At 43.2% G+C, this 26,968-nt stretch overlaps 1 protein-coding gene across 1 annotated transcript in view; it reads left to right on the top strand.

Moving 5' to 3' along the window:
- The first annotated feature begins 13,839 nt into the window (after nucleotides 1-13,839).
- The window catches only part of N4BP3 (NEDD4 binding protein 3), a 30,507-nt gene continuing 17,378 nt past the window's right edge, over nucleotides 13,840-26,968 (top strand). The window contains exon 1 of the mRNA XM_063292051.1: nucleotides 13,840-14,039. The gene's annotated coding sequence lies outside the window, so the exon portion shown is untranslated. The remainder of the gene's footprint in view (nucleotides 14,040-26,968) is intronic.

Here is a 26,968-nt window from a genome sequence, read left to right as displayed (position 1 = left end):
CCTCAAACAGGGCGCACGAACTGTCGCGGACTACGCCCTCGAATTTAAAGCCCTCGCAGGGAAGATTAACGACTGGTCTGAGACTACCCTGATAGAGATGTTCAAAAGGGGCCTCAGCCGCGAGGTACTCCAATGGGCACTCTATCGGGATGACCCGGAGACACTGCAAGGCTGGATCTACCTAGCGGGGAGAGCGGAACACGCTCACCGCACTTTCTTAATGACGACGGCAGAGGACAAAACAAGCAACAGCCCAAAGGGACCCGCACCACACTTGGGGCCGGCCGGCCCCACGTACCAAAAGAAGAAGTTTGCTCGCGGACCCTGCGCAAAGTGCGGGAAAATGGGGCACAAAGCGGCAGACTGCTTCTCCAACAGAACGCCGACTAGCGCTCCCAAACCCGCACTGAAAACGCCTTTCAAACCAACTAACCCACCGCCGCCCCCCCACCGCCAGATGACCGGAGCCACAGCGACACCGGACGAAGACTTGGACGTTTACTTGGTGGGGGAGGACATCGAAGTCCCAGACCGGCTGGCGGGAAACGCTCCCCTCCTGCCTTAAAACGCGCCGCGAGGCAGGTGGTGGGACAGGGGCACGAAACACATAGACAGAGCGATGAAAGCTCCATAATAATGGGGACAATCAGGCTTTCCTTCGGCACCAGAGCCACCACGGCTGCGGCGCTAGTGGACTCGGGGTGCTCCAAGAACCTGATTCACCCCGACATCGTCGCCAAGCTCGACCTGCCTTGCCTCCCCCTCCCCATGCCGCTGGCTTTCCACCAACTGGACGGCTCAACAGTGGGAGGGAAACCAGCCACGACGCAGACCAAGCCCGTCACCCTGCAAATGGGCACCCACACCGAGCGAACATCTTTTGTGGTAACCCACATAGGGCGACCCATCATAGTACTAAGAATACCGTGGCTCGCGACCAACAACCCGTGCATTAACTGGAAGACCCGCACCTTCCAATTCGACGACGGCGCGTACCGGGCGCCAGTTCCGGTGGGCAGGATCAACTCCACAGTGGGACGGGCAGAGGCAGTAGCACAGGACAACACAGCAACCCCAGAAGAACTACCTGAACAATATGCTGATTTCTCAGAGGTCTTCGGGGAAGAGGAGGCGGACCAACTACCCCCCCACCGCAAGACGGACTGTAGAATTGAGCTGCTTCCCGATGTCCCCTTACCCAGGCCGAAGATTTACTCGATGACCCCGAAGGAGATGACAACCCTCCGGGAGTTCATCGATAAAAACCTGGCTAGGGGTTTCATAGAGCCAGCATGCTCACCGGTCGGAGCGCCCGTCCTCTTCCGAGAGAAAAAAGATGGCACCTTACGGCTCTGCACCGACTACCGGGGCCTCAATGCGGCGTCCCTATCCAATAAATACCCCCTACCCCTCGTGAAAGACATGCTCACCCACCTGTCCACGGGAAGAGTATTCTCCAAACTGGACCTCCGTGAGGCATATTACAGGATCCAAATCAGGGAGGGGGACGAGTGGAAAACAGCGTTCAACTGCCCCCTAGGTGCCTTTCAATACAAGGTACTGCCATTCGGATTAGCAGGGGCCCCGGGAATGTTCATGCAGCTCATCAATGAGGTACTGCATGAACACCTGTTCAAAGGGGTACTAGTTTACATAGATGACGCCCTCATCTACACCCAGACGCACGAAGAACACGTAACCCTAGTCAGGCAAGTCCTCGAAAAGCTAAGAAGGGCGAAGCTCTATGCCAAACCATCTAAGTGCGAATTCCATAAAGCACGCCTAGACTACCTGGGGTACCGAATCTCTGGCGAGGGCATAGAAATGGACCCTGCAAAAGTCGAGGCAGTGGTGAATTGGGAACGCCCACGTAACAGGCGCCAACTTCAAAGCTTCCTCGGCTTTGCGAACTTCTACAGGTCATTCGCACAGGGGTTCGCGGAGATAGCCCTCCCCCTAACAGACCTCTTCAAAACTAAAGGGGTTGGGGACACATGGCGAGCCAAGAACCCAGGGACAGTACTAAATTGGACTCCCGCGTGTCAGACAGCGTTCAACAGACTGAAAGCGCTGTTCACAACGGAGCCAATCCTTGCACATCCGGACCCAGAACAGCCGTTCGTGGTCCAAGCCGACGCCTCAGACTTCTCCCTGGGGGCCATACTGCTCCAAAAGGACCCTGCAGGAATCCTGAAACTATGCGCCTACCTGTCAAGGAAATTCTCGGAGACGGAAAGGCGCTGGCACGTATGGGAGAAGGAGGCATTTGCGGTAAAATCGGCGCTAGAAACATGGAGGCATCTACTGGAAGGAGCCACCCAACCATTCGAGGTCTGGACAGACCACCGGAACCTCGAGGCCCTCCGGACGCCCAGACGCCTCAGCCCGAAACAGGTCAGATGGGCCCAATTCTTCAGCCGCTTTAACTTTCAACTGAAGTTCATACCGGGCAAAAAGAACTTCCTGGCTGATGCCCTCTCCCGACTGCCCCAAGACGAAGAGCCCGTCCCAGATATGATTGGGACGATCCTATCTGCCTCCCAGCTGGGAATGGCAGTGACCACCCGAAGCAGCGCTCAGAAACAGCTCAACCCCACGTCTCAACCGACGGCAAGCCAACCAGCGACCAGACGGCGCCACCTGCGACTGCCAGGAGGGATACGCGCGGACCTCACCGCCGCCCTCAAAACCGACCCCTGGCTACTAGCAAACCCCGACAAGGTGACAATGGAACAAGACTTAGCATGGGGGGAAGGCAGAATATATGTCCTGGATTCGCAGCGCCAGGCAATCCTGCACAGATCACACGACAGCAAACAAGCGGGACACTTCAGGTTTCTAAAGACCCTGCACCTAACACGACGATAGTTCTGGTGGCCCGCATTGAGACGGGACGTTAAGGCCTACGTAGCATCCTGCCTGATATGCGCAATGGTCAAACGGGCACCGGGAAAACCTCCGGGACTACTACAAACGGTGGCGGAGCCCTCCCGACCATGGGAGGAAATCTCCATGGATTTTATAGTAGATCTACCACCCAGCCAGAAGAAAACAACCATTTGGGTGGTGAAAGACTACTTTTCTAAACAGGCACACTTCATCCCCTGCTCATCGGTCCCGTCCGCCCAGCAGCTGGCTAAACTTTTCCTCGTACACGTGTACAGGTTACACGGATGTCCCGTACACGTGGTGACTGACAGGGGCACACAATTCACCTCAAAATTCTGGCGGGCTTTTCTAAAACTGATTGGGACCCAACAAGCCCTATCCACAGCCTGGCATCCCCAGACGGACAGAGCCATGGAGATCCTCAATGCCACACTAGAACAATTCCTATGCTCATATACCAATTACCACCAAGGCGACTGGGTCGACCTGCTTCCGTTTTGCAGAAGTCGCCTACAATAACGCCATTCACACGAGTACAGGGAAAACCCCGTTCGAAGTAGTCTCTGGGCGCGAGTTCATACCCATACCGGAGCTACCGCAACCCCCGGGACCCCAAGTGGGCGCAGGCAACTGGGGACGGAAGATAGCGGAATCATGGCCAGTAATCACGGCAGCGCTGAAGGAAGCACAGTCCGCCTACAAAGAACAGGCCGACAAGCACCGGCGCCAGCAACCGCCATTCCAGGTAGGGGATATGGTCTACCTTTCCACCAAATTCATGAAATCACCTCAACCCTCGAAGAAACTGGGGCCTAAGTATATCGGGCCGCTTCGAGCAACACAAATAGTGAACCCAGTGGCAGTACGCCTGGACCTGCCGCACAATCTAAGGAGACTCCACCCGGTATTCCACAGCAGCCTCCTGAAACCAGCAACCACCTCCCGATGGCACCCAAGCACGCCTCTGCCCTCCCCAGTGATGATCGACGGCCAACAACATTTCGAGGTAAAAGAAATACTCGATTCCCGCCGTCAACAGGGCACACTATACTATTTAGTAAAATGGAAACACTTCCCCCACCCAGAATGGGTGGCGGCTCAACACGTTAAGGCACCGGACCTGACCCGAGCATTCCACACGACATACCCCGACAAACCAAAGGGGCGCCCAGCCGAACCGGCCCCTTAGGACACACTTTCCCCCTCGGGCCTCCCCCCCCACCCGTGTCGCTCCCAGGGGAAGGGACCCCCCAAGCCCGTGACTTGAGTAGACCTCCTTCCCCCTGAGACTCACCCTCCCCCCACCCTCTCCGGGCCCATTGGGGAGGGAAGATTGGTCATAGGTGCATCGCCAGAGGGCAAATGGCCAGGATGCACACATGACAACACGACGAACATCAAAACAAAACGATCAACAAAACAAAAAGATAAGGATCCTACCTGGAGTTGAAACAGCACCAGACCAGCCACACCTCCTCTCACGACAAACTGAGCAAGAACGAGCAGGGTGTGGTCGAGGCATGCGCACTCGCAGGGTGTGGTCGAGGCATGCACACTCGGAACACACCCAAAAGATGGAAACGCGGTAGAGGGCGGAGCAAGGGGAGGGGTGAAAGCACTCCAGCGGGAAATACAAAAAAACAAAAAAAAAATTTTGACAGCTCTCCCGGAAAAACCGGAATGCCGGGGGGGGGCTACCATTCAAAAGGGGGGCAGTATGTCATGAGCACCGTTGAGCTGAATGCATCAGCACAACAGCACACATAACAATACCACGGAAACAAGAGCAAGGGATTAAAAGATAAGCAAAGCGATGCACAACAACAGACACAGACCCCGAGGAGAAGGGAATGACCCCGGCCGGAAAATCCAGTCAAAAGAACACAAAGGGGGAAGAAAGAGCAACAAAGACAGGGCGGATCACGAGGCACGCCTGGAGCTGTCAGCAGGAACGCAAAGGATATCGCCCAGCTGAAAGCAATCACCGGTCGGAGGAAGAAAACGATTACAAGAGAAGCCTGGGGCACCAGCAGGGGCCCCGCGACCCCTCACCTACCGGCAACGAAGCATACAGGACTTGGGGGGATGACACAACCCAAGGTGGGGGGGGCGCTGACCGGCGCGAGCTATTTAAACCCCGTACTGGTGCGCTCCCTTCACTCTCAGCTTTTTCTAGCTATGCACTATGCTGAAATAAACCAGAACCTAATCTTCCCTAATTTAGTGTCTGTGTTTTACTCAGTAGTAGGCAGCGCATGACAACTAAGATCTCACGTGCCTCCACCAACAGCAGTGAATCCAAGAGCATTCCATACATGTGCCTCTGATCCTTTAGTGGGAGTGGAGTATTCAGCCTAACAGGTTAATCATCCACAAATAATACTCCTGTCTTCTGAATCAACTCTCAGTTTAACCTTCACCCAGCCCATTATGCTATTCAGTTATGGCATCTGCACTGGTGAGTAAAGGGAATGGTATGATCTCATAACGCAGTTTTCATCTTGCCATTTCTGGAGGGCAGAAATAGGCAACCTGCAACCCTAGGGCCACATGCAGCTCTTGGACTGATTTAATATATTCCTCAGTTTAATTTCAAAAACCCTTGGCAAGAACAATCTGTCTTTTTCCTGGCAGACTGTTTACATGAGGGCAGGGAGGAAGAGGGTGCCGCAAAAAGAGAAAATGGGAGGCACTAAACATTTTTGGCTCTGGTCCGCCCACAGTTTACTTCAGTTCCACCCATCCCTGGCATGGAATGAGGTACCCAATAGATTACTTCTGCAAGAATGCCGCCCCAGCAGAAAAGTGGCATACCCATTTAGTGCGGAGGACACATCTGTGTAGAATACTAGACCCATTTGTGCTTTACAAGTACAGTATATTATTTCTTAGCACTTGGCTGTCAATCTGCAAATATAGATTGCACCAGTGACAACAAGAGGCAAGGGTCTGTAATATACCTGAACAGAAAGGCTTGTCAGGCCAACCTGCATTTCTTTGTCTTGCCTTGTGGCTATCTGATACTTCGTTTGGGACAATAAAAGGCAAAACTACACTGACTCAATGACTGCAAGTGTGGCAGCAATGGGCACCACAGGGGCACTATGTCTTTACAACAGAATTTGTGGCATTACTGCAAGTGTATGGAGACCACAGAATTATAGAGTTGGAAGGGGCCACTGAAACCAGTGATGTTAGCTTCTGTTTGGTATGAATGTGGAGAGCATCCAAAGGGGTGCTTCGCAAAGGATGTTGTCATGAGAGAATTTCCTCTCTTCAAACTGCTGAGGCCACATGTCCTGCGAAAGCTCAGCATGCCTGCTTTGTGGGTTTTCCCAGCTTTTCTGTGCGTGTAAGACTGCTTGCTAAACAGAAGCCACTGTGCATGCACATGCACGTGAAGACAACCTGCGAAAGCCCTCAGAATAATGGAAGACACCTCTGCCTCAAAGCTACAAAGATGGGGGTCTAAAGCCCCCTTGGAGCACTTTGCACAGCCCTGATATCTCTGTCAAGCTTAGACAGCTTTGATGACCAAAATATGGGATGGCAAAGATATTGAGAAGATCCAGCTGGACAGATGTATGGAAGAGTGTTAGAGAAAATTATCTGCAAAGAGAACCGGGAAAAGATACTTCCCCACAGAAATTACCTGGCAGGCTGGGAGAGAGAAGATCACAGGGAGGAATGTGCGGCATTGTACTTTGTGGAGAGAGGATTATAGGTCAGGTCTGGAATTCATGCTTGGAACTGTGCAGGAGGCTAAGGAGAAATTTGGAGTTTGTCATATATAACTGAAGCCGCACACACCCAGTGCTAGGCATGTGTTAGGAGCACAGTGTGTAATTACTAAGCCAGAAGGTGCTTTGCCCGGGTTCCTGTTTTGAGCTGAACTGCGGTGTTGTTGGCATCTCTCCCAGGTGTAACCATCACACCCAGCCAGGAGGCTCCCTGACAACCCGCCCCCAATTCCTGCCTCATGAGCCCATGACAGCTGGGGAGGGACGGAAAGTAATAAAACCCCAGAATGTGGCTAGGAGGGAGCAAGACTGAGTCACCGCCATTCAGCTATGTCACGTCTCATTTGCATAATGGGATGGCGGAGGCAGCAGAGTTGCCAAGCCAAGTTCAGTTGTATGCCTGCCCAAAGACTTGAGCTTCTTGGGATCCCGCTGCCAACCTGGCAATTTGTGTATGCAGCAGGCTGGGAACACCTGACTTCAGTTCCAGGATGATCAACATGTTATTTGAAATACTGAACTTACAAAGTAGGCTTTTACTGTTCACTTAAACAGCATTGTCTTATTCCCCCAAATTCTCTTAGACTTCCAGCTGATGATAATCTACCTCTCCATAGGATGCTGAACAATTAAGTTCTGAATGTTATCAACTCAACTGGTTTAGCATAGTTAATTCACAGAATCATGGAATGAAGGGTTGAAAGGTACCTTGAGGACCATCTAGACCAATGTTTCTCAACCTTAGCGACTTTAAGATGTGTGGACTTCAACTGAAGTCCACACATCTTAAAGTCGCTAAGGTTGAGAAACACTGGTCTAACCCAACCCCTTGCCCAGTGCAAGAACCCAAATGGCAGCACATCCTGATGTATGGTCACCTAGCCAATAAAGGAGAGTCCACCATCTCCAAGACAGTCTGTTCCATTGTTGAACAGCTGTTATTGTGGGGAATTTTTTTCTAATGTCCATCCAAAATTGATCTCCTTGTAATTTATCCTGTTTTTCTTGTCCTGTTTTCTGGAACAACTGTGAACAATTCTGCCCTTCAGACAACTATCACATTTCTCCACAGTTCTTCTCTGCTAAACATGCCCAAAGCCTCCAGCCATTCCCCATAATATCTTTCCTTCCAGGCTCCTTTACATCTTGGCTGCTTTCCTCTGAACACATTCTAGTTTATCAATGTCCTTTCTCAAAATTTGCTGCCCATAATTGGATGCAATATTCTAGGTGCAGTCTGACCAAAGCAGAACAGAAGTGCAATGACTTGAACCTGATAAGAATGGCCCCCATGTTGTTATAAAAACCATCTCTATCTTGAGAGCAAAAAACATCTGAAATTAAGGCTGGAAGCAGATGCAGATTGGATGGGAAAAGCTCACATTGAGCTCAGTAGCAGAATTTCCTTCCAAATAAACATGTTTAAGGTCATGTTGCATAATAATGATCCTAAGCATACTTACTTGGAATCACCAGAACTAATTTCTGTGTAATGGATAGGGCAGTACACTTTATTAATTTATTGTCATTATAATGAATAAAGGGAAGTCTGTGTCTAGTTATTTCTGATTCTTCCATTAATACTGAAAATGTCTATCTGATGTGAGATGGTTAAAATTAGAGGCTCCCCATTTTAGGCTCCCCATTTTAGACAATTGCTCTAAATACTATACCTTTTTCCAGGTGATTTGTTTAAATGAAGGTTTTTTGGAGAAACTTCAAACACTGTGTTTGCATCCTAAACCACACATTTTATGATTTATTAACTTCAGGGCATCATGAGCCACCTCCTCAACATAATCCTCTGGGCGATTTAGTTCTGAAGAAACTCTTGACACCATTCAGGAAATCCAGATTCTGCTACCATTACAGGCCTGTTATCTGCTCACCCACTGATTCTCTATAGCTGAGACTTCCATGAAGAACTGACCTGTGAGTGGGGAGGGGGGAAAGCAATCAACTTCGTCCAGAGTGAACAGTCTTTAGAAGTGAAGAAGACTCCTGCGACAGCACCCCGCTGCTGCATTATTTGGAACTGATAATTGCTCAGAGTGCTGCAGCTCAAGCCATGCTGCAGTGATTACATCAGAGCAGTGTTTCTAAACCTCTGCAACTTTAAGATGTGTGGACTTCAACTTTGCTGGCTGGGGAATTCTGGGAGCTGAAGTCCATACGTCTTAAAGTTGCCAAGTCTGAGAAACTGCATCAGAGCTGGAATCCTAGGCAGCCTTCCAGACTCTGACCTGGGAATTTGGGACGCTTCATCATGCGGTCAAATCATTTCATCTGCAGCCAATTCTGTTTCCTGTTATTGGTTTTAGTAGGTTTCACAAGCTGACTCACAGCGATATATATCAGGGCACTGTTGTGTTAGCTATAGGGCTGTGTGCTTGACAAGTCGTGGCAAATCTGAGCCTCTGCAGAACAACAGATCCTACAACAATTAATCATAGCGAAGCAAACCACTGCTCTTGCAGCAATTTGATCTGTCCTCTGACAAGGCCATTCATAGCTGAGCAGTCACATTCCACATGCCTGGGACAATCCAGGATGAGGATTCTGCCACAGACTGGATTGCCGATGCATTGTTATATGACCAACCCAGTGTAATAAGATCGATCTTCCGACTGGATACTTAAAAACAGCCATTGGATATAGTTGTTCATTTGTCTGGAAGCAGAAAGTCAGGTGGGTTGTACATCAGAGCTGAATGAGATCTATTCGTTGGTCAGAGATCTGTTTCAGAATTATCCTTGCAAGGCAATTGAGTTGCAAGATGAAATGTTCACAACAGCCTTCCCAATGGCGAGATAAGGAAAAAGAGGAAGCACTGATGTGTTGGCCCATTCCCCAAAATAATTACGCCTCTGTTCCTTGGGAGAACTATATTTTCTTTGAGCCACAATAATAATTAACATTTTTTCAGCAAAAATACAGAATCATAGACCAGATTGGGAGATCAGACCATGTCGTCTGATATAATCACTTCTAATATCAAAAGTTTACAAACTAGGGGCCAAACTGGATATTATAAAAGAATCATGGGGCACAGTTAGCTGTTCCTGAAGATAAGCAAAAGGCTGAGGAAGGGGGTATTTAGTCTTTCACTCATACACTGATTATCATTTAAACATCTTTCATATTTCCCTCTCCAGTCAGAACTCCTATTGCAAAGAATGAGCTATTGGGTGGGCAGGAATTAGGCACTTCTCCCTCCTGCGCAGGCACCCTTCCCTATAAATAAAATCTCTTTTTCATGCTTGATCCCTTATTTTGGCAAATGTGGAGCCATAGCCATATGCATACTGAGATGATGTCTAGCTTTTAGCACTTCCAACAGTAGAGGTAAATAACTGTCCTTAATTTTGTGCAAGCCCTCAGCACTGATTCAGCCTGGTGACAGTCTGTTCCCCGTGGATGTCAGACAATTGTAACTGTAAGACAACCCATCCAGTTCTCAAAATCCCAGGGCAATTGTTTATAAGAATTTAATGTTAGGGCCATCCAAATGAATTGCAGGCTTGCATACCTTTATTGGCTACAAGACTACGTGTGCTTATATTTACAAATTATCCCTTAACTGGCATCTAAATTGCCTCATTTTAAAAATAAACGAATGCTCATTATGCTTCATGGTGTATTGTACAGAATAGGTGTTTCCATGCTATTCCTCTCATTTTTTCATGTGATGTTTGGGCAATCATAATATACACTGGGCTGTCTGTTATACGCACCCAAATTATTCTTGAGTGAACTTTTAAAGACAATCACCCACTACCACAAATTTTGTCTATCAGTCTGGATTATCTTCTGGGTGAATTTATTGCTGAACAATTGCATGGTGAGTATCTCAACAAACAACGGCGGAAACAGAAATAGCTACATTCCTTCATAGCTGAGAATCTCTAAGCATCCTTGGGGATGGAATACCCATCGGAACGTTGGGCTGAAGCACATTTTAACTAGTGAGAGAGGGGAAAGAAAAAATCTGGAGCTAGTCTGGAAGTTTAGATCAAGAAAGAGAGAATCAGCTAAATAGTTAGGGTTTCATGAAGTAAAGGTAATTTCCCCACTACTAATATAGTATAGTGATATACAGTGATATAGTGATCCAATCATTGTTGTGCTAAAATAAAAGTAATGAGGAGTCTTTTTATCACTTCAACGATAAGTAGCTGGGCAAAGCTATGAAGATGCTACAAATCACAAGCAGAGTAGGGAAATGGCCATTGTTGATAGACAAAAGCAAACCTTTTTGAATCTAAGGACAGATCAAACACTTGCTATTTACGGCAAAAGCTGTTTACTGTATTGTGTATTTGCAAATCAAGCAAGCAGGTGAACGTGTATTAAGAAACAGTAAGTGGGCCATTTTGGAGCAAAGAGCCTCTGCAAGGGAGCCTTTACATTGGCTTTCTGTATCTTCATTGCCATGTCCTCTTAATCCTCCATTTGGATTACAGGGTTGCTGATGTGTTTGGCTCAGATATGGAAAAGTACTTCCATTTATACATCTGCAGACAATAATCTGTTTTGTTTAAAACACATTCTGCCCACAAGCTTCAATGTATATATTTAATTTCTCCCCATTTTGAATTTTGCTTCCAGGGCAGGGGTTCTCTGGTTGCCAGCATCTAGTTGATGCTTCTCCTGCAGCTCATGATCACATGCCCTCCTTGTGGCAATTACTTTCCCACGTAAAACAACACTGTCACATCAGGGGAATGTTTAGTATATTTTTAGCTTTTTTAAATGTGATTTAGCAGCTGGAAATGAGAGGAGAATTATAGTCAAAAGGTAACAACTGTGGGAACTCATAGCCAGGGAGGAGGGGGCAGCTGGGTTTCAGCTGTGCAGATTGAAATCACAACATGCTTTCTGGGCAAAGTGAGGAGGCTGGGAAAATGCAGATGCAAAAGTAGAATGAGCTTGATTAGAAGTACATGGCTGAGTCTGAGCTTGGCCAAGATGGGGAATGGAGGAACCTCCCGAGTCCCAGTTTGTGAGTTGGATGGCTATATCAATTGACTAAATAAATGAACATGTTTCTCCTTCCTGGGACTCATCTGGTGGTGAAGGTCACACTTTGTGTTTAAAAAAGTTTAACTCCTCAGAGATATGTTTAATCTTCTGACAACTTGCTTCTTGGGGCAAACAAAAGAGTAATTTTAATTGGGAGCCACAATGGGTGCAGGGGGAGAAAAAAAATAAGGTCCTTCCCAGTTCCTTATGAATCCAGACGAGACAAGGTTGCTTTCTGAGCAGTGACTGCTTAAACAGTACTGCTCTGTTAAATGAGATTACACAATTAACTTAGCACATAGTTTGGCCCTCTGCTTCAGGGACTCGAAGCGAGAGCAAACTGTACCTCCCGTTTTCTAATATGTTGAAATCTATTATTCTGAAAGGCTCCACCAACTTCAGTAAGACTTTAGGGCTTGGCTTTAGCACCGCAGCCTTTGCCCCAAGTGTGCCATACAGCTGCTTTGGATTACTAATTTTAACTTGCCAGCTATTCTTGAGGCTAATAGTTGAACGTTGTGTCCATTTCTCAATGGCTCTATACAACTGTGCTGATCCTCAAAGGGACAGACTGCATGTCTGTGATAGTTTGTAGAAGCACATTTAGGGTTCAGTTACAGCAGCTTTTTGGTCTAGTTTATCAGCTCATCTGGTAATGGCAGACTCAGCAGTGTTATCAGATCTAAAGTGACGATTGTACATTTGTTTGAATATAAAGACTCTTTGATAAGAAAGTATTCTCAGAGTTGATCTCAGAAAGAGCATCGAACAGATTTTAATATCTAAAATTAGCACAAGGACTTGGGATGATTTGTCAGTTGATATGGTTTGTCATTAAATAAGCATTGCAAATAAAATGCAACGGTAATTGCATTCCTTGCCTTTTCTTTAAAATGGTGTCCTTTCTACATTTAACACATCTCCCTTTAGTTTTCATTTATGCTATGAAATCAGTACTACTTGTCTCTGTATGCTATATACAGATGGGTAACATGTTGGGACAATTATGTTTTCTCATGTATATAATTGATTTAAAAATATTATTACCCTTAACCTTAGTGGAATGGAAATTTAAAAAAAGAAATAAACCCAATACTAAAGTTTAGGTTTCATTCTTCAAGGTTGGCCAGGTCAGACAGCACAAGAAACATTAGACTTCTACTGATGTAAATATTCTGTTATTACTGCAATAACAGCAGAATATTGAACACTTGACAGCACTTCTTCCATCCCTCTTACACCAAAGATAATCAAGATGGGACAATCTTTAGTTTCTTTCTCATGCTCTCTTGTTTTCCTGGACTAAGCTTGTCTTTTACCAATGGTTGTCACACGTTCAAGTTCCCTAAAGTAGGGAAGCAGCATGCACTGCACTATTTGAATGCAATATTCTTTATGATTGTTGTGTCAAAGTTGTGGATTAATACAATCATGTTCCGATTCTACAGATAGTGAAGGTACTGAATAGCAGCATAGAGGACTTATCACCTTGGTATATTATGAACTATAATTTGAAGTCTCCTGGCATCCAGATACAAATCATGCTAGACTCAACTCTGTAGATGATTTTTTTTCCCCCAGATGCTATCTAGCTCTCGTCCTTGCGTGAGTTCCACAACATATTTACACTGGAGCACCTGGAATAAAAAAATAATTTCCTCCAAATAATAATCCCTTCAGTGAACCAGTCATGAACTAAATTTGCAAAGAAACCCTACCCAGAATGCGGTGGTTTCAATTACAGGGACAGTGATTTCCAGTTTTTAATTGAGTTTTTTTTTCTGTTCTGATACCCAGAGAATTTCATCAGAGATAACAACTTGGTTCACCTCCATTTATTCAGAACTATATGGTTCTTGGCTGTAATCTTTTAATATCACACCATACAGTATTTGTTTCCTGTGTTTTCAATAGTTTTGCACTCATCTAAGAAACTGTAATTTTTCTTGCTCTCAGGGGATAATTTAATTGACCTTCTACAGCTGCAGTCTTTCAACTGAGTCAGTGGGGCAACACCCAGAATAAATGATCACTGAAATACCACAGCAAAGTGAAATCTGCGTCTTCCCTTCTAGCTCCCACTTTGTTGGCAAGACCGAGATTAGTAGAAGGAGCCAAAATCCAGGCCGTACTTTACCATTCCCCTTGCCGCAGTCTATTAGAGTACCTTAGCTTTTCACTTCTAAAATCTGAGTAGGCGTAGATGCTGAAGAACTCCAGTCCGGATTTTGTTTCCCTCCCAGCGGCGCAGCCAAAAACTCTCGGGTTCCTTGCCTGGTGTGGGGTGTTCAAATCGCAGCGAGGGAAGGCGGATCTAGCTGAGGGGCTGCAGAGCAATGGAGGCGAATCCCATCTAGCAAAGGATCGACCTTTCGGGAAGCAACGATGGTGAGTCGCTCTTGGCCGCAATTCTTATTCGGGAAGCTCTCTCGAGACCCCTTCCATTCGGATCGGTCCAGCTGCCTTTGTTCTCCGCTTTCTTCGGACACCGGCACTTGGTTTGCCCATCTGTAAACCGCGTCGATTTAATCCATTCATTCCTTGACACGTGGTTGCTTGCCCTAAGCCAGAAGTCGTCTTTGGAGAAGGGGAGCCGCTTCCCTCGGCCGTCTGGAACGGGCTGAACTCGACTCCTTGGGGCGGGGGGCGGGAGGCGGCGGAGAGCAGATGGGGCCAGTTGGTGGTGGGTTGGGGGAGGTGGGGGTGCCGGTGGGGACTGCTGTTCATGCATTAGTCGGAGCGAAGGAGTTTCGTCTCCCGAGTGCTAGGCTCAGCATCTCGAAGGGATGGTGGAAAGGATGGCCGGCCCGCGGAGAGTTAGTCCAGCAGAGTGAGCTGTTGATTTGATCGAGGCCGATTTGGAGAAAGTGACACCCTTTTATTTGTGGGAAAGATCCTCCATCGCAGTGGCTCGGTGCAGTCAAAGGTTGCGCTTGGCTGCGTAAGGCTTGGATAATAATGGTAGCGATATAATTAGTTTGTGTAGGGAACTTCTCTCAATGAATGCCTCCTGGGTAACTTCACATTGTGACATTAATGCAGGGATAGTTTTCTACCGAGCCGTAGATCTGGATAAACCGGAACACATTACAGCGATAGGTCGGGTTCCGTGCGCGCGTTTTTTCCAACAGGGCAGAATAGCAAGCAGGATATGGGCCGGCAGGCGAGCCGAGCAGGCTTGTTCTTGCCAGCGGGCAGCCTAATCATAGTTCATGCAAAGGTGAACTGGGGCTGCTGCCCTCCAGAGATTAAACGACTTCACCGGCACCAATGGTCCCCGAAAAATGAAATAAAATCTGGGGAGCTGCTTAGTGAGAAGCGCTGTCTTTTAATTAATAAGCTCCAGATCAGCGCTATAGACTGGAATGATCTCTGTACAGTCCTCAAACACTTTGCTCTCAGAACAGAAATAGCTAAAGAAATATAGATTGTCATTGGCTTAATTCATGTGTACAGGTGGAATCCTCTTGAATGTTTGTTGACCTGAGTCCAAGATCTGACAGATATTATGCATAAATTAGTTCAGAGTTCAGTAGTAGGATCTTGAGTATGTTGTGTGTCTGTATAGTTCTGCTGTAAATGATCCTTTTTCTTCACTCTTCTGTGTGCCCTTAGCTATCTGTATGAAACTACGAAAACCATCACCCTGTTCCATTGGGATTGCTATCTAGAATGAATAGAGCGAAGCTGCCCCAACAGGCTGTGCCCTTCTGCTACCAGCCTTATTCTTTTGTTGGCAGAGACCACCCTGAAGTTCTGCCCTCTTGTTTGTGAAGGGGCACAAATTCCTGAATATGCAGTCTATAAGATAAGAAAACTCTCCTGTATAAACAAAAATTATGGAAGGTGCAGGATCCCAAACCTGGAACACTCATTTGATGCTTTTAAACTGAATCAATTAAATTACTTAGAATTCAAAAGAGCGAGAGCAGTAGCATTCCTCCTAGACAGTAGCACAAATCTATATTTAAATCTCACTGGAGAAGTTTGGAAGAGGTGAAAATGAGTTCTGACTCCCTGATCCTTCTTTCACTCCTTACTACCCACGGATAAACAGCATCAGTTCAAGGACAACTAGTGGGATTTTATACAACTGATTATTGATGGGAAACCTATTTCCGAGGAGCTGGTTTGAAGAAGAATTGTTCACAAGTTACAACTTGGTTTAAAATGAAACAAATGCATTTATTTCTTCTAAGTTAACCAGACCTTACAAATCAAGAACAATAAGAATGTTTGAAGAACACTCTATGGGGGTGGGCAACACTTGAGGGGTCAGAGGTTGTAGGGGAGCCTTCCAAAGGACAGCAGGAGGCTGTCCGGTGATTTGGGGGTGGTGGAGATTTACGAATGAGAATGGGAGGTCTTGGGAGACAAACTGATCCCATTGCCACCATTAAACCTTCCCTAAACGCTTGAAAAATGCCCCCCAATTGCCTAACAATTCCTAATGGATTCACCCTGGCAAATGGTGTTTTGGATAGAAATAGTCAATATGGATGTTTAAAATCTAGTCCCTCTCTTTATGATTACAATTTTATTTATAGATACACCTAAAGTATATGAGATTGTTTTTGCTTTGATGTAATTTCTGTTTGGGCTTTTGTATGGGTGTGGGTGTTTAATTTTTGATTATATGATTTAATAATAAAGTACTGACTTGAATACTTAACTTTTGTTTGTTTGTGGCCCTTCAGCTCTGAATTAGGAAAGTATAAACTAATATCAGTAACAGATAACTTGTTCTTCTCCAGGTTTTAAACCCTGGAATTTTTTCATATATACATGCATGTATTTGTACCTTTCATGCTATTATCTTTTCGGCTAAGCAACATATACAAAGTATAAAAAGGGAGTAAAAAATGGTAAGCCAAAGAAATTGAAGGCATGAGACCAAAAAAAGGAAATTATAATTTATACATACCATTCATTGTATGTCTCCCTACTTATTATCCTTGCAAATCATTGTTGCTTCATACATTGCTTCATACAATGACTTTGTTCTCTAAACTTCTTTCCATTTAGTCCCAATTCCATCCCACCACAACTTTCTCAGTTTTGCCCTTTCTTTCAGCCCATTCACTTTTACTTCATATATCCATTTTGAAAATTGATCCTCCCCATATATCCAAACCACCTCAACATACTTCTTTCATATTAGTCATTCACTTTTGCTGCATTGGTCTAAGACCCTAATAAAATCACTTACTTACTCATCTTTATATCCAGTCTACATTCATTCTTCACCCCTTCATCCTTGTTCCTACTTGTTCCTGTTTGTACAGATTTTTCAAGTGCCCCATTCCTGTGACATTCAACTTATTTTTATGTTTCTCCTGACATATTTTATCTCTCACTTCCACATAACAAAAGGGGCAGATATATGCTTTTAAGTATAGCCATTTCACTATGTTCATGTTCAGATCGGTGTTTCTCATATAATCAGTCTCATATTTATTGCAAATAGTTCAGGTTCTCATGGCATCATCTGCCTACAAAAGTGCATACTGTATACATTCACATCTCCAGCCAATCATAATAGCTCTATTATCACCACAAGCATTTAGACATCTATTAATATGTTGGTTTAAAGGGACATCATACATCCTTGCCTTACTTCCTGCTTCCTACTGAAGCATTTTTTAAACATTCCATTTATTCTTCCACAAGTTTTACCTCCATCATATACCACTCTATTCACATACAGCAAGCAACCTTCAACTTGTTCAGCCACTCCATAAACAAGCCTCATCAGTATTTTAATAGCTCCAGTTACATCACCTCCATTCTGATTTTTCAATATCCTCACAGCATTTATGATAACCTTTTATCAATTTTCCTTAACCTTTATAGCATTTGTTTTGATGTTACTCTTGGACATGTTGCTATCATTCCCATCAAAATCTCTAAAATACTCCTTCCAGTATTCCATTTATTTATTTATTTTGTCTCCTCCCATCGTGGGACTCTGGGCAATCAATTAAAACAATGAACTTCCATTTCATCCCAAAGCATTTCATCACATTTATCTTTATTTTTTTCCCTCTACTGGAAGTGAAGTCTTGAAGTTCTGAAACTAGGTAAGGAGAGATGGACATTTTTTTTTATTTCCATCAAAATTGCTCTGCATTTTCTCTCCCTCTTTTACTCTTAACCAGTTGCTTGCTCTGACTATAGTACATTCTTTGCAACTACTGTATGTTTTTTCCTCCATATTTTAATTGATTATGTGCCATCAGATCCATGTTGACCCTTAATGATCACATAGATGGATTTTCTCCAAGACAATCTGTCCTAGCCTAGTCCTTCAGGTCTTCCAATGGTACATCCATCCCCACTGTAACTGAGTCCATTCACCTTGCTGCTGGTCATTCTCTTCTCCCAGGGGTTTCAAGAGGACAGACATCCCCAAACTGATGCCCTCTGAATGTATTTGAGCCTTAGTGAAATGGGATCTGCATTCTAACCCACTTTATTGGAGAGGTGCTATAAGGAATCTCCAAGACTGATTATAAAGATTCATCTCCATGCCTAGGACTTGTTTGCTGTGATAGAACCACTCATTAATTTATAGTTACAAGCATAACATTGTATTATCAGTGGAATCAAGACATTGGGCAGAAGAGGATGTTAAGCCAGGATCATTTATCTATCAGTGGTAGCAGCATCATTCTGCCTACATACTGCAAATCGAGTTACACATTCTAAGTACAGAACACAGTTTACTAGATGGAAACGGGTTATGCTGCAAAAAGAGCTTGTTGCCTCCTGCTGTAAGCCAAGTGACACACTACAATTTAAGGAATATAAAAGCCTCCAGGCTCACTGATTGTCGAGGGAAATTCCCAACTCTAAAAAGTCCAATAAGCTAAACATTGTGCAAGTTCTTCTGATGATTTCCATGCATTCATAATCAGGGCCACAAGCAAAATACAGTTCAGATCAAAAATGAGATAGCACTATTCCCCTTTTTACTTCATGGCGATTTTTATATGGGGTGCAGCTCAGTCACAGTACTTTGTTTCCCAACTCTTAGAAATAGTGTGTAGAAATAGTCTCAGAATATTAACTAAATGTTGGAGCAAGTTCTTTTGTTAGATGTTAAATCTTGGCAAAGTGGGATTATAAACTCAAGTAAGAGCTTTAATACCTGGCTTTGTATTTGTTGCACTTCTGAGACAGTTCATGCTGCAAACGAAAAAGTTACCAGATACGCCAAAGTTGTTACCCTAGCCATTTTATTTTGGTCTTATCATCCCACTTTTAATAATCAGAAGTATTTTCTCAGGAAGTATAATATATGCAGACATTATTGACAACACTGATTTTCTGGAAGGCCTTCTGCATCATTGTTTGTTATTTTTTACAGTTATTGTCTTTATCACATTGTTCTTTGTACTGTGTTTGATTTTGTATACTGCTTAGAGCCTCTGGAGTGTGGCAGTTTATAAATCAATTTTTTAAAAAAATGTGTAACTTGCATTAAAGAATAAGCTATACACACTAGGTCTGAACAAAGAAATTTTGCTATTTCAGAATGTATAGTACAAATTGGTTACATTTGATATGAATATGTGCTTTTTGAGAAATAAATTATCCACTTTTGACTCAACGAAGTTTGACTATCTGTAGAACTTTGAATGTGTTTGGCAAGGAGTTGGTGTAATGGAAGAGAAACATATGGACAACAGAGGAATATGATAAAAGGCCTCAGAGGTCAAGAAGACCAAGGATAACTCTCATGTTTTACTTATTTTTTCATATCAATTACTTCAAATATGACTTCATAAAGATCAGAAAACGAAGGTTTTGGGGAAAAAAAGACGTTTTACATGCATAACATCTGGGGAAAAGCCCCTTTTGGGAGATGGGCGGTGATAAATTTGATTAATAAATAAATAAATAAATAAATTATGCAATCACTGAAGATAAACTTTTGTGAGCAGAATGATTTGGTTCTTTAAAAACTTCTTTTAATAGTTCTTTAAATGAGCAGTACATTGAGACAATGTTCAAAGTAAAACAAGTTAAAAAGAACAAAAAAACAACTGCATGGAAGTAAATATTAGACCAAAGTCTGTTTCAGGGTACGAATATGCTTGTGATCTTATGAAGAATGTAATTTTAAGGATCCATATCCAAAAATGCAATTGTATAAAAGAATGTCATTAAGAATTATTAATACAGTAGAACTAAAGGTAGAAGTTGAATCTGAGAAAAACAGTCCTTAATGAAAGGATTCGTCAAGACTCTGCTGTTGTATTTCAGTCAGTGCTAATTGCCACCCTTTTAAATACTTTTGACCCAAGTAAATACCTACTCTAATTCTACAATGTTTCAGTATAGTAATTCTGGCACCTAATAAAACAAATGGAATTAGTGTCTTAGGTTGCACTATTTTATGAGTCTTGGAGGAAAATGGACAATCAAGTCACACTAGAATTAAGTACCATTGGTGGTGGTTGGTTTTTCCAATTTCCTGAAAACCAAATGAGTTAGGTACATGAACATTGCCACAAGAAATGATAATATCTACTGATTTGATTATGAATTCCAACATATTCTAAAGAAGCTTTGATTAAAATAATGTAATCTGATGGGGCTGTAATGCTATTTATTACTTTTATACTATGCTAAAACACATGAAGACAGAGGTTGCATAAAATACTGAACCACAATCTGTCCAACCACCTTTAGCCTACCATATGACCCTGCACCTGTGGGAAAAACACCAGGAAGAAAACAAATTGTTCTAACCCAGCCCATGTAGCTAATATGATGGTCCATTGTTACAGGAACACAGAAAATTTGTTTAATTGGATATTGACTTCTGGGGGATGTAAGAATGGGACAGCCAAAGTTTACTGAGCTTTCAAGTCTTAAATTTTATTATATTTACCCTCTTTTGGAGTATAATCTCTAAAGCTAATTATTTATGAAACTCAGAGGGTTGCTCAGAGGGAGGACAGAGTAAAATAAAAAGCCTTATCTGAAACCCCTGAAAATAAACCTAGTTACAGTACTGTATCAGCATACCTGAAGGTTATATCAGATGTGTGGGCTTTAACACTCCGTTTGAAGATTACAGCTGAACACAAAGAAATTGGAAGGTTGTGAAATTTGATATCTAAATCAGACAGCGTTCCAGGAATATTACAGAGGGAATTTGCAATTTCAAACTCTGCTTTTAAAGTAATAGCCCCCTCTTTGTAGAGCTTCTGCAAGCACTTACTAAAAGCTGTTTACAAAATGAGCTGATGAAGGAAAGGCTCAGGTACCAAAACAACGGTCCTTACTAGAGATGGCTACAAACAAAAGGGGTTATGCCCAGTGACCGAAGATGTTGATGTGTATATTAAATCTCAAAAACAGTCAAGAATTACTGACTTGTTCTCCAGGGTTGTAACTCCAATAAACTCTGGTGACCAAGGCAGTGACACAAAAGAAAATGGAAAGGAAAACAATATGCCACGTGAATGGTCTTTTGCTCCTTATCACTTAGACAGATATTACCAACTTCATAGAGAAGAGGACCTCCAATATTCCAAATATTGCTGAGGAAATAGCTATTGTTGAGAGACAGCTAAACTCTGAGACAATGGTTTAATTGAGTAAACAGTGATTAAGTTAACCCTGAGCTAGTGTGTGGGCAAACACAGCCACGGTAGCATTTATAAGCCTGATAGCTATGTCCTCTTGTCTGAAGATAGATCTATTTCATAGTTCTTGGTCATCTGGTTGCTTTGAATGATCCAGCCTCGAATGTTAGGCAGTAGGATCCTCCTTAAATACAAGGGTTGTTCATTATTTAGTTGCAGGAGAGTTAGGATGAAACTACTTGTGTATTTCTTTGGAGTTCTATGTGGGACACTGAAGGTCATGGGCTGTTTCCTATATCTCCTATCATATGATGACTTGAGTTGCGGCGTCTGCAAATGCTGTCTGGGGCAAAGCAGTTCCGTGGACATATTTATTTTGTTCCTGAAAGAGCCCTCTCACTGCAGAGCCAAGACTGAGAATACTCATACTCAAAGGAATGTCTGGGTATTGCTTCCAACTCTGAATGCTCCAAATGTAGTCAGCCTTACCTGCCTGGGGGTTTCACAAGCTGCTTCCTGTGACATTGCTATTCTTAGAGTTTGAAGGATACAGGAAATACTGGCTATTTCCTTGTTTTCAATTGCTGCCTCACCTTGTTTAGAGAAGAAATTATCGTTTACATGGGCCATGCAGGGATTAAGGCAGTCTTTCTTCCTCTCAGGATACTGGTCCTGTCTGAAAGTATGTGGCTGGTAGAGTGAGCTGCTCCGCTATTCTGTCCTGTCAGCAGTGTGCACAGCCTACGAAGAATCTGCAGTTGGGTGTGGCCACTCAGAACATCTACATGGTGGCCTAGTTCACACATCTTGCCAAATCACATTTTGTTTATCCATGGTCTTTGAATAAACTGCAGTTGATTGGTTCACACAACAGGTTAAGTTGTGCTCTAAATCAAAACCAAACAAATCAGTTGATGGCTTATTGCAATATGTGAAACCAACCTGTTATCTACAGGTACTGGACACCGTAGTATAATGAAATCTGGATTTAACTTCCCCTCTTGTCCATTGTATCCAAAGCCCATTATATCAAGGATTCACTGTACTTCTTCATGACTTTTTCTTTCTCCATTGGAAAACATGTGTTGCAAAATAGCTCTTGCTCCATGTTTACAACAACAAATAGCCCACAAATTCTCTTGGACTACCTTGGAGGATGTGATGCTCTGGAAACAAAACATAACGGATGCCTTGACAAGGTATTACTGCATTAAGAAGCTGGCTGATGAAGACCTAACTTGGGATGAAGTTTCTACTGGCTATTCTATGGCTGGAATGTAGGATTATGATTCCCCTGTCTGAGAAAGGTCATTGCATACCTAGAAGAAATGGAGAGTAAGGCAGCTCAGATTATCATGGTATGGAAACATTTTCTTCTAAGGAAAAATTAAGTATATGGAGTTCTTTGGAGGGAAACATGATTAACCAGGGTTTAGAAAAATTATGCACTGTGCAGAAAGAGTAAAATTCTTACAGTACTAGAATTCACAGTCATTTAGTGAAATTGTTTGGAAATAGATTCAGAATAAACTAAAGAAACTACTTCAAATAAGCTCCTCCTCCTCCTCAAATGAAATGCTCTATCACACGATGTGATGATAGCCATAGTTTCAGATGGCTTTAACATGGAATTGGAGAACAGATATCTAAGAGTATTAGCCACAATAGTAAATGGATCTTCATGGTTTAGAGGAAGGCCTCAGAACTTTAAAGCCTGGAAGGAGGATGTACAGGTGACTGGTACATCCAATTTTCAGCAATTCTATGCAAAAAAAAGAACACAAGCATGGGGTTTTCATATCACGTTAGGAAGTTGTACAAGTCTAACTATCATGGGTTGTAAATTGTGGCTTATGACAGGAGTGCAAAAAGTGTGCCCTGAGGCCACATCTGCCCTCCAGATGATACATACATACTCTCTCTGAGACTGGGGCCAGAAATGTGTGCCCTTTATTTGGGGCTTAAGGGAGAAATGGACTCTTGACCCCTTCAGAAAAAGTCCTCACCCTGCCTGCTTTTGAATCGGACACGCCACCCAAAGCTCACATGGTCTTTTTGCTGACGGCAGTTGTACACCTCTGGTTTCTGGTTCAGCACGTTATGTGAACTCTGGCAGTTATAATTTATTCTTCCAAACATGGTTAAAGAAACTATAAATTAGCATGTTCAATGAATCAGCCAAAACTTTATCACCATCAGTTCCTACTCCATTTTCTTGTCTTTGCTGACCCATGACTTAGTTTTCTGCTGTTTCCTAATAGCTATCCCTGCTAGATTTTTGGATTTAAGATTTTCCCAGGTCTTTGGTCTTTTCCTATAAATAGCATTATAGGAAACATACTTATATGTTGTGGGGGGTACACCTGAAAGGAGTTCCTGTTCCAATGCATGCATGTATAACACCCATCTACAAATATATGGTGAAACCACAGTTGGAATATTGTGTACAGTTCTGGTCACTGAAAAAGGATGCTATAGAGGTTTAAAAAAAACTTCAAAAGTGACAAGCACAATGATTCTCCTATGAGGAAAGTCTATAGCAATCGGGTTCTTCCACTTGAAAAATGAAGGGTAAGGGGAGATGTAACATATTAAGTCACGCATGGCTGATAGACTATGGATAAAGGCTTTTCTCTTTCTGTGTGTTAGAATTTAAGTCACCCACTGAAACTCATTGCAGAGAGATTCAGAACCAATAGAAGGACATAATTTTTAATATGGTGCATCTGGTTAAACGATGTGACACATGCTGCCAGAAGTTGTGGTAATGGCAGCCAACCTGGACTGTTTTAAATGGGACTGAGGAAGTTCATGGTGGCTATCAATGGATCCTAATATTGATTGCTATTTACTGGACCTAATTACTGGTTGCTTGTAAGTGATCTTGAAAGGAAGCATTGCTTTGCAACCCAGCTTCCCACATGTGTCCAGATGGCCACTGTGTGACACAGAATGATGGACTATAGTCAGTGAAAAAATTATACAAAACAGGCATCCATAGAGAGTATGTCAAAAATACTATCCCCACCCTTGACATCGCAATCTACCAGTATTGATAGAATGCGTCACTTTTACTCAGATCTCTCAGTTCTAATCCTCAAATATAAGTCATGGTATAATTTTTATAGTCTGTTAGAATGATGTAAAAGTGAATCTGTACATTCTGCCACAGGAGCATTTAGTCTCTGGGTTTGGAAGGACCACAAATGTTTTATAAAGGGAGAGGGAGAACAGCAAGGCCTGTTTTTGCTTCCAAGACTGGGGCAACTCTCCTGCTTTCCCAGACATGCAGCGGAGTTCTTTACCCAATATCTGGAGACAATACAGGACTGAACGGGACAAAGGAAACAGAGTTGCTGCAAGACAGAGTGGCTGTTCATACAGAACAACTTGGCAGTTTCAGGATCCCTTTTCAGAGCAAGTCTGTCACTTGGAGGTACTCTGGATTCACATCTCCAGTTGGATCAGCAGATGGAGTCTGCAGCCAGGGATCCCTTAGCGAGGCCTTTGTGTCAGTAACTCATGCTGGATTGGACTATCGCAGTGAGCTTTGCCTGGGGCTGCCCTTGAAGACTATATAAAACCAGAATTGGTATAGGATGCAACAGCTTGCATACTGATGGTTGAGAACTGCTTCGGCAGTGGGGTTTTTATGTTGCAGACTACTTATATCAATATATTCCTATATTGGTCATTAGTAAGCTTCAGGATATAACTCAAGGGGCTGGTACTAACCTATAAATCTTCCTAGGGCTTGGACCCAGGCTACTTAGGGATGAAACATCTGGACAGAATCTCATCATCCTGTTTGTTCCGCCTGCAGGTACATGCTGTAGATACACTTGCCTCAGATAGTTATGGGGGGCAGGAGTCCAGAAACAGGCTTTCTCAGTGGCAGCCCTGAGACTGTGAGACAAGCTTCTCTCTGAGATTCAGGTGGCCCTCAAACTGGTCACCTTCAGGAGCTGAAGATGTAGTCTTTCAGCTCCAGCCCTTTGGGTAAAACTGTCAATAAACCATTGGAGCTGGAAGACTACTCATTCAGAAGGGCCATTGAACTTGATGTTAATATTATCCCAACTTTAATTCTGTTATCCTATTTATTATTATTATGAACTACCTAGGGGTTGGCAAGTAAGTGGTATATAAGTGTTGGGAAATAAATTCACCCTAACCAGATTAAGCATATTGTACAAACATAGCCATTATGTATACTAGCTTTCTCTTTGTGCTGTACTTCTGGGCATCCTGGAAACAAAAAGTGCTCAAGAAACAATGATTGGAGTGCCCAATCTTACCAAAAAAGAGCATGTCTGCATGAATAAGGCAGAGTTCTTCTCCTGCATGGTAGGCACTGCTCCTCCCTAAGAATCATAAAATACAGTTCAAATAAGATGCAGTAACAGCTGCAATTATAAGATGGGAAACAAATATGAGAATCTGTCACAACTGTATTTTGCAACAAATGTTCTCCCCTTCTATTACCAAAAGCTACTAATGCTGGGCTACAATGATCCAAACAACCATTAGGTGGCAGCAAAGCATTAGAAAAAACTCTTTGTTGCCATCTAGTGGTCTTTTGGATTTTTCCAGCATGTATATGGTACTCCTAATAATGAAATTCTCTCTTGTGAACTTTAAGTACATGAAGTTAGAGAGAAATAATTCCATGCCCCACACTTGTCACCTATATAACAGAGTTCTGACGAGGAACTGTGAGGGGTTTATATAGAGATATTGGGATATTATCATGAATAGCGAACCATATCTTGTATCCTTATGTGGCAACATGGGTGAACCATTACAGTCTTTAATATAAACGTTTGTTTGTTTTACTCTCCCAATGAAATTAATGGAAAAGGTTATTATGCTGAATCTTCAGCAAACATAAAATTGTAGACTTAACAGGGCCACATTCTGAAGAGATAGATCATGATTTGTTCCTGTGTGCTGATATAACTGGGATTTCCACCAGCATGTCTGCTGTGAGTAACTTATCCCAGGCTCCACTGGTATATTGTATTTACATTTCAATGTTGGTATATATTTTATTTATTTGCTTATTTAAAATCCATTTTGTTCTGTGCTAGGAAAAAAAAAAGATATAAACTACTGTTTCCTATGAAGAAAAGCTGTTCCAATCATTTTCAGACATTTCAGGCATTCAGTATTTATTTCACAGCACTTTCTTTTTGCATTCTCTGCAAATTCTCTGCATTCTGTTCTAATTTAGCTGTAGCTTCAGGCACTGTGCATATTAAGATAATAGCTGACGTGCTTCTTAAATTATTTTCTTATCATTAAGACTGCTAGGCTCTCTCTTCATTCAGCTTTTGGATTTTGGTTTTAGGAGAACATTCTGCTATGAGGCAGACTGTTCACTAAGCAAAGTAAGGCAAGATTTGCCAAAACAAATCTGGAAGAGGAATACATTCAGAAGGAACTAATTATACATTTATAAAAACTTATGAATTCAAGGCTAATTCTGTTGACTCAAGAATGTTAAGAGCCATGCTAATCAGAAGACCATGTGCAGGACAGAAGGGTAATAAATTTGCTTAATCCCCTTTCAAATGATCCATATAGGTGACCATTGCTACGTATTATAATAATAGACTGCATAGCTTAACTGTGCACCGACTGAAGAGATGTTTCCGATTTTAAATCCTAGAATTTCTATGTCTCCACTTAATTGGGTGACTCTGAGTTCCAGTATTA

Source organism: Candoia aspera, chromosome 2 (assembly GCF_035149785.1).
Source record: "Candoia aspera isolate rCanAsp1 chromosome 2, rCanAsp1.hap2, whole genome shotgun sequence".
NCBI classification, from domain to species: Eukaryota; Metazoa; Chordata; class Lepidosauria; order Squamata; family Boidae; genus Candoia; species Candoia aspera.
Note: the sequence above shows the minus strand (reverse complement) of the source record. Positions and strands in the feature narration are given on the sequence as shown.